This window comes from Dama dama, chromosome 22 (genome assembly GCF_033118175.1).
Source record: "Dama dama isolate Ldn47 chromosome 22, ASM3311817v1, whole genome shotgun sequence".
Lineage (NCBI taxonomy): Eukaryota > Metazoa > Chordata > Mammalia > Artiodactyla > Cervidae > Dama > Dama dama.
Window position 1 is genome coordinate 53,741,048 of NC_083702.1, and position 13,951 is coordinate 53,754,998.

Here is a 13,951-nt window from a genome sequence, read left to right on the forward strand (position 1 = left end):
GGGAGGAGATATTTGCTATTAAGTATTTGCTATTGTCATTATTTTATTCTCCTATCCATATCACCAGGGTAGGTTGTATTATCCTCGCTTTAAATATAAGGGATCTGAAGCTCAGAGGACTTCTAAGCAGTGGAAGGATTTGAATTCGGGTCTTCCAATTCCAGTGGTTTTTTTTTTTTTTTTTTACTGCCCCACATTTTTTTAAACTTTTTACTTTATATTGGAATATAGTTGATTAACAATGATGTGTTAGTTTCCGTACAGCAGAGTTATACCTATACATATGTCTATTATTTTTCAAATTTTTGCCATTTACCTTGTTGTATAGTATTGAGCAGAGTTCCCTGTGCTATACAGTAGGTTCGTGTTTTCTATTTTAAATAGAGCACTGCTGCCCCACGTCTTAAGGGTGTGAACCAGGAGGGACAGACTTAGAGAAATAAATGCATGGATGTTGTGGTAGATGTTTGTAGATTTCGCGACAATGTTTGTTCTCTCTTCTTCTGGAAACAGCATCCTGATTTTCTTTTCAGGACTCACTCTTCCCTCATTCTCACTATTTGAAGTTCAGATAAGACACCTAGGAGGGCCTGTCCTAAGAAGTATTTCTTTGACCAACTCACTGTTTCAGAGGTGAGTGTGTGTCCTAAACTGGGCCAAGGGCCCTATCTGGAAGTTTTGTTAGTGCTGTTGGGAAAGAGGTGCTTCTTTTTCTTGGATTTTGCAAGATGATAGTAGCCTTAAGCTGTCGGTGGCCATTGTGTGACTTCGTGGAGAAGTCTGCCTGAGAATGAGCTCTGCTGAAAGTAAAGGAGGGAGAGAGAGACAGGGAGAAGGGGTGGGGGTGGGGGGGACAGAGATTGAGATGAACTTATGTGAGCCAACAGATCCCTCTATCCAGTTTTTGGTCTTTTCAGTTGCCCTGGTTCACAGATTCCCCCTTTGTGTGCTTAAGTCAATTTTAATTAGGTTCTGTCACTTTCACCCAAAATGATACTTAACACATTGGATTTAAACTTTTTGTGTTGCTGATAAATAAGACTGGAAACTTAAGCCTTCCTCTCAACACAAATGTTTATATGGTGAGTCAGAGTCAAAAAAAAAAAAAAAAAGACAAAATCTTGATAATAGGAGTCAGTGTGATGGACTGGAAAGACTATCAGACCAGGAGTCATAAAACCTGGTTTCTAATTCTGGGAGATTCACTCAGCTGTGTGACTTTGTAAATTAATGCTGCTCTGAAAGAAGTAATGTACACATATGTGCTTTGAATGTTCCATTTAAGTCAAATAATTATTAGAGTTTCTCCTTAAACTTCTTACATGTGTACAATGGTACGTTTTCAATTAATTTAGTGGTGGAGGTAGAGAAGGAGACGCTTCTCAGTTTCTTATGTACCGATCTTTGATCTGGGTGATAGAATACTTTAAAGATACATTTAAAAATACATCTTTGGAAAGGCAAGTCACAGACTGGGAAAAATATTTTAAAAACATATATCTGATAAAAAGATGTGTATCCAAAATGTGCAGAGAACTCTTAAAATTCAGAAATAAAAAGAGCTGAGTTTAAAAATGGGTAAAAGACAGCAATCCCACTTCTGGGTATACACACCGAGGAAACTAGATCTGAAAGAGACACGTGCACCCCAATGTTCATCGCAGCACTGTTTATAATAGCCAGGACATGGAAGCAACCTAGATGCCCATCAGCAGACGAATGGATAAGGAATCTGTGGTACATATACACCATGGAATATTACTCAGCCATTAAAAAGAATTCATTTGAACCAGTTCTAATGAGATGGATGAAACTGGAGCCCATTATACAGAGTGAAGTAAGCCAGAAAGATAAAGACCAATACAGTATACTAACACATATATATGGAATTTAGAAAGATGGTAACAATAACCCTATATGCAAAACAGAAAAAGAGACACAGATGTACAGAACAGACTGTTAGACTCTGTGGGAGAAGGCGAGAGTGGGATGTTTCGAGAGAACAGCATCGAAACATGTATATTATCAAGGGTGAAACAGATCACCAGCCCAGGATGGATGCATGAGACAAGTGCTCAGGGCTGGTGCACTGGGAAGACCCAGAGGGATGGGATGGAGAAGGAAGTGGGAGGGGGGATCGAGATGGGGAACACATGTAAATCCATGGCTGATTCATGTCAATGTATGACAAAACCCACTACAATATTGTAAAGTAATTAGCCTCCAACTAATAAAAATGAATGGAAAAAAAATGGGTAAAAGATGTGGACACCTCACCAAAGAAGATACACAGATGCAAATAAGTGAATGAAAGATGTTCAACATCATATGTCACTAGACAGTTGCCTATGTGTTAGATTGACTAAACTCTAAAACAGGGGTCTCCAGCCCCCATGCCACAGACCAGCACCAGTTTGTAGCCTGTTAGGAATGGGGCCACCCAACAGGAAGTGAGTGAGTGTCTTCCACGAAACCAGTCCCTGGTGCCAAAAAGGTTGGGGACTACTGCTCTAAAACATTGGCAACACTAAATCCTGGAGAGGAGCACCACACACTCTCATTCATTGCTGGTGGTAATGCACAGTGGTACAGCCACTTTGGAAGACAGCTGCGTATTTTTTGTAAAGCTGAACGTAAGCTTATCATATGATACACCTGTCACTCTCCCAGGCATTTATCTAAATGAATTTGAAGTTTATGTCCACACAGAAACCTGCATATGGATGTTTATAACAGCTTTACTCATAATTGCCAAAATTTGGATGCATTCAAGATGTCCTTCAATTGGTGAATGGATGAACAAACTATGGTACATCATTAAATCTGGTATTGTTCTTTGATAAAATGAAATTAATCTAAAAAAGAATGGATATATGTATATATATGACTGAAGCACTTTGCTATACACCTGAAAATAACACAGTATTGTGAATCAACTGTACCCCAATATAAAATAAAAATTCAATTAAAAAAATGAGCTATCTTGTTTAAAAAAAAAATGAAAGAAGCTTAGATACATATTGATAAGTTTAAAAAGCCCATTTGAAAAAGCTCCATACTGTGTGACTGCAACTTTATGACATTCTGGAAAAGGCAAAATTATAGAAACAATAAAAAGATTGGTGGTTGCCAGGGGCTGGGAGGAGGGGCCAAATAGGTAAAGCACAGCGGAGTTTAGGGCAGTGAATCTATTCTGTATCATACCATGATGGTGGATACATGACTTTATGCATTTGTCAGTACTCAAAGAACAGTAGAATACAAAGAGTGAGCCCTTGGTTAAATACAGACTTTAGTTAGTAATAATGTATCAGTATTGGCTCATCCATTGTAACAAATATCCCACGTAATGCAATGCAATTAAAACTCAGGGACAGACTTCCCTGATGGCCCAGTAGCTAAGACTGCACTGCCAGTGCAGGGGACCCAGGTTTGATCCCTGGTCAGGGAACTAGATCCCACATATTGCAACTAAGAGTTTGCATGCTGCAACTATTAATAAAAAATACCATGTGCCACAACTAGGAAAGAAAAAGAACCTGCATGCTGCAACAAAAACCAAAGATCTTGCATGCCTGCAAATAAGACCCAGTGTAGCCAAATATATAAATAAATAAAAATAAAACAAAAAATGGGGAAAATTGTACGGGAAGGGAAAGTTGGCATACAGGAGTTCTCTACGCTTTCTGTTCAAGTTTTCTGTAAACTTAAAGCTGCTCCAAAAATAAAGACCATTAGCTTAAAAAAAATTGCATCTCCTCCTAACTCCTTCTTGTAAACCCAGAGTTCTTTGGAGAACATCATGACTACTTGAGATGGAATCTGGAAAGACAACACCCTGCTCTTGAATCCTGGGCACTCCAAGAGGAAGTCGGACCAGAATCTTATTAACACTGGAAACCAAGAAAATTTGGATCTGTGTGATTCAGAATGAAAGAGAAGCAAGTGACTCACAATGCCAAATATGGAAAAAAGTCTATTTACATACTCAGTGAATTTCTATTGAGTGCCAGCTATATGTCAGAAACTGATCTAAAGGCTTAAGAGACAACAGTAAACAAATGAATTCCCTGTCTTCATGGGGCTCGTGTTCCAGTGTGGGGAAATAAAAAATAGTAGATTATCAGATGGCAATAAATGCTATGGAGATGAATATACCAAGTGAAGAGTGTGACAGAAACTTTTAACTATTATTCCACAGAGTTCATTCCCCTTTTCATTTTTTAGAAAAAGAACCCCTATCTCAGCTTTTAACTGATAACATGCCCATGGCATTAGTCAGCCTTCATTTTGCATCTGGATATATAGTGCTGTGACCAAGTTCAGTTAAGTGGGGTATGAGTGGAAGTGTTTTGTGTAACTTTCAGGTCGTTAACTGAAGGATAAAGCCACTTTCCTCGTATCCTGTCTTTCTCCTTCCGGCTGGCTGGGAGATGGCACTGACCGGAGCATCCTTGGAAGCCACGTATGGAAGATGACAGAGCCCGCAGATTTCGAGTGCTCAATTACTGACTATTACACAAGAAGGAAGTAAACTAACATAAGCCACTTTGGGTTTGGATCTCATTTCTGGGTCAGGAAGATCTGCTGGAGAAGGGACAGGTTACTTACTCCAGTATTCTTGGTCTTCCCTAGTGTCTCAGCTGGTAAAGAATCCACCTGCAATGTGGGAGACCTGGGTTCAATCCCTGGTTGGGAAGATCCCCTAGAGAAGGAAACGGCTACCCACTCCAGTATTCTGGCCTGGAAAATTCCACAGACTGCATAGTCCATGGAGTCGCAAAGAGTGGGAGATGACTGAGCAACTTTCACTTTCACTTTCATTGCAGCTTAGCTGGTACTTAATTTGGAGAGCACCAGAGCAAAGTGGGGAGGATTTACAGTGTTATATAAGGTAATCAGGGAAACAAGCTTGAAGGAAGACAGGGAGGGAGCCGTGGACATGAAGATAACTCCAGGCAGAAGAACAAGTGCAAAGGCCCTGAGGCGGTATCGAGCTTCAGTCTGGTCCAGGAATAGCTGGAAGTCTAGCATGTCAGGAACACAGCAGGTAGGAGAGGAAGTCAGAGAGTTGAGAAGCAGATCACATATAGCGGGTTATAGATCATACTAGGAGATTGCTGAAATGGCTTCTTAGAGAGTGGCCAAGGTCCCAGGGCAAGGACAGTGAAAGAAGGTCCATGGAAGAGGAAATCACCAGATGCCTTGTAGGAGCAGCAAAAGAAGACTGCTATGCATTTCTCGATCATCTGTAAGTTGATTTATGCTTATATTCATGGGGAATCATAGAGACAAAGACATTGTGATTTCATTATATACTCTTGGATGTACTCTATTAAACAGATACTGTATTTGTAATCAAATGCTGTCTGAGCAGGTGCATTTTCCAGAGATTCAGTGATGAGTAATCTTCCACCAAGAATAACCACAACCCAATGCCCAGGAACATCTCTGTCACAAGAACTATGCAGTCACAGTGTTACAGGCATTCCCCATTTTACAGGCTAGGGTAACCCAGAGAAATCAAATGACTCACTTGAGATGACACAGGAAACTGATGGCAGAATTGGGAACTAGAATCCAGGTGTCCTGACCCCCAATTTAGTATGCTTCCCATTACAATTAACTTTACTTCATGCTAACTACAAAAGGTGATGGTGGGTATTTCAAATCACAAAACAATCCTAATGACATTTGCCACTGGATTTGGCAGTATTCTTGCTTGGAAAATCCCATGGACGGAGGAGCCTGGTGGGCTTGGTGGGCTCAATCCATAGGGTCACAAACAGTCGGACACAACCGAGCGATTTAACAACACTTCGGTTGAGGGATCCATTCTTTTGTCAGCAGCAGATTTTCTTCCCCCAATGAATGATTCTTTGTCCAAAGCACCATGGAATGAAAAACTGCCATGATTGCACACAGTCAGATAATCTTGATGGAGATAGTGTTAATAAGGCCTTTTATTTATAAAGGACTTGAAGATTTGTAAGGAATTTAACATCTGTCAACTCCTCTGATCCTTACAGCATCCCTGTAAGGTAAACAGGGTAAATATAAGTTCTGTCACATTACAGATGAAATAAAGTAATCCCAGAACATGTGAAGTGACTCAGCTGAGGTCATGCATCTCTGACTGATGATGCCAGATTTTCTCGCTCCAGGTTCAAAAGACTTCTTGCAACATGTATCCACCTAGATGATTAATAGCTGATACTTTATAGCTCTTGCTATGAATCAGGTACTGTTCTGTGTTTTACATATTATGACTCATTTACTCATCTTACAAGGTAAATGCTGTTGTTATTCCCATTAGTGATGGGAAAACTGAGACTGAGTTACTTACCCAAAGTCGCAGTTTCATAAAGCAGTCAGAGCTGGAACCCAAATATATGTAGACTCTATCCAGAACCTGCGCTTTTGGCCACTGCACTGTGCTACCTCTTCAGTTATGACTCTGAAGCAATTTTATGATTCAGGTAGCTCATGGGCACACATCAGGAGTCTGTGAGATGAAATTAAGATACCTCATAGTTCTAGTGACTGTCCTAAGCCCTACCTTAATGTGAATGGCCTCTTGATCATATCTACTTATATGATAGATGTAATCAAGATTTGATTTGTAGACCATTCTTCTGGGTGGGATGGAAGAAAACTTGTGCATAAGTACAGCTACTTTGGCATCATTGTTGAAAAGTTTTTACAGATAGTGAACCACGTATGTTCTGCAAAGGAATTAGTGCTGAGAAGTCATTGCTTCACTCTCTTTTTCTTTAATTCGTTAGTAACATGAAGGAGTATAGAAGAATATAGATGAGTATAGAAGTACATTCAATAGAATACAGTGGAAGTAGCATGTGACAGTTGTGAATCTAGGTCTTGCACTGTTCCAGGCTCTCTCAGGCCTCTACCAGGGCAATCGAAAAGCCCAAGCTAGCTTTTTGGGTGATGAGAGACTACATGAAGAAAGCCTTGTATCCAAGTCATCTAAAGCCAAGGCCATGCACGCACGTATGCTAAGTCGCTTCAGTCATGTCCGACTCTTTGCAACTCTGTGGACTGTAATCTGTCAGGCTCCCTTGTCCATTGGCTTCTCCAGGCAAGACTGCTAGAGTGGGTTGCCATGCCTTCCTCTAAGGGTCCCTTCCTGACCCAGGGATTGAACCTGCATCTTTTATGTGTCCTGTATTGGCAGGTGGGTTCTTTACCATCAGTGCCACCTGGGAAGCCAAGATCATGCATAGTATTCATCTATTCTTTTGATAGCACTACTTTAATTTTCTTTTAGGGAACCCTCTCTTGACTTATTCTCAGTCCATGTGTTTTTATCACCAACCCATCTCCTATCTCTGGGTTGGATGAAAATGATCCAGACCCAGGCACAGCATATCACCCTAAAAAAACAAAGTGGTTATCAGGGATAGGTGTGTGACCCTAGTCAGTCCAGGGAAAGTTGTCCCTGATCTGTTTACCTGAACTATTAGAAAACAGGCTTCCCTGGTGGCTCAAACCGTAAAAAGTCTGCCTGCAATGCAGGAGACCCGGGTTTGATCCCTGGGTCAGGAAGATCCCCTGGAGAAGGAAATGGCAACCCCCTCCAGTATTCTTGCCTGGAAAATCCCATGGACAGAGGAGCCTGGTGAGCTACACCCCTTGGAGTCACAAAGAGTCAGACACGACTAACATACACACACATTAGAAAACAGAAACTCTTTCTACTTAACTAATATAATATAACCTAGAGGCTGCTGGTGGCCATCCTGACCAATAAGGGAATATTTGCGTGAAAATGAAACTAAGACAGACGGAAGTAGAGCCAAGAGATGGAGAAAATCAAGTTCCTAATGACAAATTGGGGCATCTAGATCTAGCTGTGTCTACCCTTGGACTTTTAAATAATGTGTGTGCATGCTCAGTCATGTGTGACTCTTTGCAACCTGACCCCATTGACTGCAGGCTTCTCCGTCCATGGGATTTTCCAGGCAAGAATACTGGAGTGGGTTGCTCTTTCCTTCTCTAGGGGATCTTTCTGACACAGGGGTTGAACCCATGTCTCCTGTGTCTCCTGCATTGGTAGATGGGTTCTTTACCACTGAACCACTTGGAAGGCCCATAAGAACCGATAAATTCCCTTGTGCATTTAAGGAACTCTAAGTCAGGTCTCTGTCACTTGCAACCTAGACTAACTTTCCTGATTAACTGTTCTGGTTAACACTGGCATAATTCATGCGCTAGCCTCTCTGCTTTGCCTGAGAGCAGACTGTACCAGTTACCTATTGACACAGTAAAGCTGCGTGAGAAACAGCCTCAGTGGCAAGCAACAAGCCTGGGGCTGGATGGTTCTCATGTTCTGGGGTGGTCGTGGCTGATCTTGACTGGGCTCGCTGGTGCTGGTGGTCTGCTGACCAACTAGGGGCTGGATAATCTAGCATGGCCTTGGCTTGGATGACTTGGCTACATACCTCTGCTTCATGTGGTCTCTCTTTGGCAAGCAAGCCAGCTAGCTTGGGCTTGACTCATGGCCAAGAAGAGGCCTGAGGGAGCCTGAAAGAATGCAAGACCTAGGCTCAGAACTTCACACACCACTGTCACCTTACTCTGTTTGGCAAAGCAAGTTACAAGAATAGCCCATGTTCAGTGGGTGGGGAAATAGTCCATCTCTTGATGGGAAGAGCTACAAATTCCCATTGCAAAGGGCAAAGCTACAGGGAGGAGCCAAGGATTAGAGCCATTTTTGCAGTCCATCTTCACACTCATCCTTGTTACATTTGATACAATGGTAGTAAAGAGACAAAATAAGTAAATGGGGACTGGCACTTACGTTGCTCACCAAAGGTAGCATGTTCTTTCAGTGCAGGAGATGATGCTGCCCTGTCCTAACTTGGCTCATTTAGCATGTGTGATTTTTCTATAAGTTGGAAATAGATACAGAAACTGTATTCTGAAAGAGATTTTGAAGGTCATCTGGCCTAACCACCACATTTTTAAGAAGAGAGCAGACTCCAACGTTAGGGAACTTCCTGAGGGTCCTGCAGAGGCAGATCTGGACCCTTATCTGGTGACAGAAGCAGGCTTTCCATCATCTTGTGCTGTTCCCTTCTCCAAGGCAGTACAAGCATGAACTCTGGAGTCAGTCAGCATGGGTTGCAATCCTGGCCTTATTACTTATGAGCTGAAGACTGGACAAATTATTTAAGCCCTCACTGGATGATGGCAGTCGTGCTCACCATGTACGGTTGTCAAGAGGGTTCAATGAGAGAAGGTAAATAAAACACACTGTTCTTCAGTCACCCGGTCGTATCTGACACTTTGCGACCCTATGGACTGCAGCATACCAGGCCTTCCTCACCATCTTCCAGAGTTTGCTCAAGTGCATGTCTATTGTGTTGGTGATGCCTTCCAGCTATCTCATCCTCTGATGCCCTCTTCTTCTGCCCTCAATCTTTCCCAGCATCAGGGACTTTTCCAATGAGCTGTTCTTATCAGGTGACCAAAATACTGGAGCTTCAGCTTCAGCATCAGTCCTTCCAATGAGTATTTAGGGTTTATTACCTTTAAAGATTGATCGGTTTGATCTCCTTGCTGTCCAAGGGACCCCCAGGAGTCTTCTTGAGCACCACAGTTCAAAGGCATCAATTCTCCAGTGCTCTACCTTCTTTATGGTCGAGCTCTCACAACTGTATGTGACCACTGGGAAGACCATAGCCTTGACTACACAGACCTTTGTGGGCAGAGTGATGTCTCTGCTTTTCAACACACTGTCTAGGTTTGTCGTGGCTTTCCTGTCAAGATGGTAGCAGATCTCTGGCTCTGAGGCAATGAGGTTGAAAGTTAGGATCCCCCTGAATTTTGTTTCTCAGGTCTTTCTGCCAGTTCTGTGACACCTAATTTCCTGTATTAAATACCCTTCTGCTTGAAATATCTAGAGTGATATCTGTTTTCCCTATAGGAATCTACATGATACAAACTTCAAATTCTGGACTCTAAACTGTTGTCTCTCATTTGTTAACCTTATTATTATCCACTTTTTTTGTGTTCCCGGCCTGCTCCCTCACAGCCTGCCCTCTTGCCCACACATCTAGCATACCCTTAGGAAGAGAGCTCTGCTTCTTATTGCTGAGAAAAAAGAATGTGCTAGGTATGACCTCCCTCAGCTATTCTGTCTATCCATTTGGAACTGTAGCTACCCTTTTTGTTTCCTTCTGCTGCATCTGTACTTCTGGGGTAAAAAAAGGATAAGACTTTTATGTGTTACATGGCACCTTTTATTTACCATTTTAACCTAATTTTTTGCTGTTTTTCATATGTGCCTATACTAATTATGGTAGACTGACTGCACTGATAAATAAAAAAGATGGAAATGTTGCTGTTACAAAAGACCCAAAAATCTGTAGTAGCTCAAATACAGTAAAAGCTTATTTCTTGCTCAAATAAAAGTGCTGGACAGGTGAATAATCAATGGGACAAGCCCTCCTCTATTTAGGGACCCAAACTGATGGAGACCCCAACCATTTTCAACATGTGCTTTTCAATGTCACCTTTCCAGACATCCAGGAGGGGAAAAACATATGAGGGATATATATGCGGAGTTTTTTGTGGGTCAGGTCTAGAAATGTCTTTTCTGTTCCCATTCCATTAGCTAGAACTCAGTCACATGGCTATACCTAACTGCAAAGGAGGTTGGGAAATGTAGTCTGGCTATGTGAAAGCTGAATGCTAAAGAATTGATGCTTTTGAACTGTGCTGTTGGAGAAGACTCTTAAAAGTCTCTTGGACTGCAAGGAGATCAAACCAGTCAATCCTAAAGGAAATCAGTCCTGAATATTCATTGAAAGGACTGATGTTGAAGCTCCAATACTTTGGCCACCTGATGTGAAGAACTGGCTCACTGGAAAAGACCCTGATGCTGGGAAAGATTGAGGGCAGGAAGAGAAGGGGACAACAGAGAATGAGATGGTTGGATGGCACCACTGATTCGATGGACATGAGTTTGAGCAGGCTTCAGGAGTTAGTGATGGACAGGGAAGCCTGGCGTGCTTCAGTCCATAGGGTCACAGAAAGTCAGAAGTGACTGAACGAATGAACTGTGTGTCCAGGAGGAAGGGAAAAAAATGGATTTTGGTGAATATCAGTCTGTGCCATTATGCTTAAACCTTGGAAAACTTAATTTTTCAACCAATCAACTTTGTCTCTTCTAAATTAAGGATAATAACAGCATCTCTTTAGGGCTGTTGTAAGGATTAAATGTATTTTACTATAATCCTTAGAATATGGCCTGGCACATAGGCAGCATCCATCCATAACCATCAATGTTACCTGTTGTCATTGTTATCATTATCATTGTCATCATCCTTAGAGACTCAGCTTAAATATTACTTCCTAAGTAAAGCCTTGGTTCTCCCCTTCTCCTGCCCATTTCTTGCCCAGAGTTACACTGTATTATAACTGTTTTATGATTGGTGCCTCCCCTACATGCTTCTTGAGGGCAAGAAGTGTGTTTAGTTCTTTTTATATTTCAAGTATCTAGCATTGTCCCTGGGGTATGATAGACATTCACTAATATTTATTGAAGGAGGAAAAGGGGAAGGGGAGGAAGGGAAGAAAGGGAGGAGGAGGGAGAAAGGGAAGGAGGGAGGGAGTAACAAAGGAAGAAAGGAAGGAAAACCATGCAAGGGTCAACATCTTGCCAAAGGTAGATTCATGAAAGGGCAGCCTGATAAGCTGCATAGCGGCTTTAGTTGCTACCAATCCCAGATCCCAGAGGCTCTGAGCTCCTGCCAGGTCAGGGACCACGCTTCACACCCTGCGCTGGCTGCCCTGTGCACCACCTCCATCCTCTCAGCCCAGCTCTACTCCAGCCATTGCTGCAGCCCCCAGGCTGCCAGAGGTATGAGCCTGCCGTCCCTTACCTCAGATGTTTGCATCTCATTCTGCCCTGGGCCTGCTGTCCATTTCTCTCTTGGACACCCGCAGAAATGTGTTTTGACTTTCACATGTGCAAACAACGCAAGTGTGAGGGAGGTGGCATCTCGTGGGGCAACTTAACCATCGAAGGACAGGAGCTAGTGGATAATTGTTCCTTTTTTCCAGCTCTTGGGCAGTTGATTCTGGTAGGGTGACCATCTTGTCCTGGTTTTCCTAGCACTTTCCTGGTTTTTACCCTGAGAGTCCCACATGGCAGGAACCCCCTAATTCGACAGGACTCTTCATGAGGTTCCAGTGGGGGTCAAGTCCCAGGGGCCCAGAGCTCAGTAACACACCTGGACTGCCTTTCTCTACCTACTTCGATGCAAGCCCTGTCTCAGGCTCTGCTTTCTATTGGTGTTTGAATGGACTTCCCTGGTGACTCAGATGGTAAAGCATCTGTCTATCAATGCGAGAGACCTGGGTTCGATCCCTGAGTTGGGAAGATTCCCTGGAGAAGGAAATGGCAACCCACTCCAGTACTCTTGCCTGGAAAATCCCATGGACGGAGGAGCCTGGTGCAGGCTACTGTCCATGGGGTCGCAAAGAGTCGGACATGACTGAGTGATGTCACTTTGAGCTTCCCTGTGTAGTGATGTGTCCCCAGCTCTAGAAAAGTAAACAGGGCAGGGCCAGAGGAAATGAGTCAGGGCCCCAAACAGCCAAATTATCACTTTCCTAATGTTGCTACAAAATTAATCTGGAAGAGATGGTATCATTTAAAGATATCTTGAAACAAAAACAGAAAACCTATTCATTCAGTAAAAAAAAAAAAAAAAGATATTATCACAAAATGTTTATTAATTGCTCAAGCAGCAGGGTGTTGGAGAGAATGGCAGACAGAAGACTTAGCTTTCCTTTTTTTAATGTTTTATTTATTTGGCTGCATTGGGTCTTAGTTGCGGCCTGCTAGATCTTTGTTTCATCATTCAGGACCTTTTGCTGTGGCACATGAGCACGGTTGCCCCGCAGCATGTGGGATCTTAGTTCACCAGCAGGGATCCAACCTGCATCCCCTGCATTGCAAGACAGATTGTTAACCACTGGACCACCAGGGAAGTCCTGGGAGACTCAGCTTTTAGCCCCACTTGAAGCCTCCTTGTGGCTCAGATGGTAAAGAGCCTGCCTGCAATGCAGGAGACCCAGGTTCGATCCCTGGGTTGGGAAGATTCCCTGGAGAAGGAAATGGCAACCTACTCCAGTAATCTTGCCTGGAAAATCCCAAGGATGGAGGAGCCTGGCAGGTACAGTCCATGGAGTTGCAAAAAGTCGGACAGGACTGAGCAACTTCAGTTTCACTTTCTAGCATCATAATCCTCTGTGACCTTTGTCACTTTTCTTCTCCTTGGGCCTCAGTTCCCCATCTATAAAATGAGGACGCTGGACTTGTCCCTTCTTGCTTTTACCAGTTGTCCTGTCCTTGGCTGTTGCAGTTACTCATGGGGTTCTGTGGGGAGGACAGAGGCTCCAGGGGTGTCAATAGGTCAAGCAAATAGATGGGGGACAGGAGCCGAGGTTCATACCTGCATCAGTAGTTGAGTACATGTTGCAGAAAGATTATATAAATGGATCATGGTGGACGGTGAAGTATCCCTAATGAGTGTCCCTAATGTTCTTAAGATTTATCAATTAATCAAAAACTCTCTACCCACCTAAACAAGATTTCAGGGCCAAGAAGATTTGCCTTTAACTGTTTTTTTTTTTTTTTTTTTTGCCATATCTCTTAGCATGCGGGATCTTAATTTCCACAACCAGGGATGGAGCCTATGCCCCCTGAAGTGCAGTCTTAGCAACTGGACCACCCAGGGAACTCCCTTCCTTTAACTTTTAAGAAAGATCTTCATAAAAACTGAAGAGCTTGAGGCCATGATCTTGACAGCCAGATGGAAAACCCAGCCAGTGGTGTGCTAGAGTACCTTGTACCTACTTGTAAGAGGTGATTGCGAAATATTCAGGAATTTTGTGAGCCTAACAACCACTGGTAGTT